The following is a 1,114-nucleotide window of genomic DNA, read 5'->3' as shown; positions in this document are numbered from 1 at the left end:
CTCTAGTTCTCTGCCTGTTTTTCCCATAATTGTAAACTTGAATTTTAATAAAAATAGAAATTTTCCTCTCTTTAACCTTTTTTTTGCCAGACTTCATGTCTAGATTATATTTGAGGTTATTTGGAATTATTCTGCTTTCTTATCTTGTTTTTAGGTCAAAGAAACTCCCCTCTCCCCATTTGTTTTTAATTTTCACTTCTATTACAAATTCGTTCCTGTTAGGAATCTCACTTTATTCCACTTGGCCTTTTTTTTTTTTTCTGGCTCTCTTTCTCTTCTCTGATGCAATGTTTATCAGCATGAGCTGATTTGGGTCTTGCTCTTTCCTTTTTCTTTTGTATTTTGAATGGTTTCTGAGTCCCTACTACAACTTACAATAAAAAATTAATAGGAAAGCCCTGGTGTTGCAGGGGTTAAAGTGCTGGGCAGTCACCAGCCACTGCTGCATGTTTGCTCCCCAGCCATGGAGTTAACTCACACACTGGCCTAGGAGGCCTCTCCTGTCTCTCTCACTGCTCCCTCTGTAGTGTATTTCCATAGCTTGCCTGCTCTGTCCCCACCACCACCTCTGACCTGGACCCCAGGTCTTGTCTGTATGGATTAATAAAATAAACCTTTAAAAGAAAAAAGTACTCTCAAGCTATCCCCTACCATTGCAAAACGAATTCCATCCCCAGCCAAGGAGCTGACCTACATGGCAAGTAGACCTTTCTTGCCTCAATTGCTGCTCCCCTCAGCAGTGTATTTCAGCTCCACACTCTCTCTGGTGAATACTCTAGCCTTCCACATCTGGTCTACACTCCAGTTCTTTTCATGCATAAAAAAAAAATTCAAAAAAATTAGTAGAAATACAATTCTACTGTATGTGTAACCTAGTTCTCTAGTTCTATTGAGTTTTTACCCATTAGAGGTTGTGCACCGTCAGTGCCAGCTCACAGTAATCATCCATACTGCTTCTTCAAATAATATCTAATTACCACCATTGTTTGTATTTTACCATCAGTGTTGAAAATAATTATCTGCAGGGGATAAAGTTGGTATTCCTGGGACAGTGATTGGTTTTGATGTGCTTGTTTTGGGATGTGAGGAGATTCTCATTCGGGAAATCCATAGA

The sequence above is a fragment of the Condylura cristata genome, unplaced genomic scaffold (genome assembly GCF_000260355.1).
Source record: "Condylura cristata isolate star-nosed mole 26May11 unplaced genomic scaffold, ConCri1.0 scaffold00045, whole genome shotgun sequence".
In the NCBI taxonomy this organism is placed as follows: Eukaryota; Metazoa; Chordata; class Mammalia; order Eulipotyphla; family Talpidae; genus Condylura; species Condylura cristata.
This window is presented reverse-complemented; position numbering follows the sequence as displayed.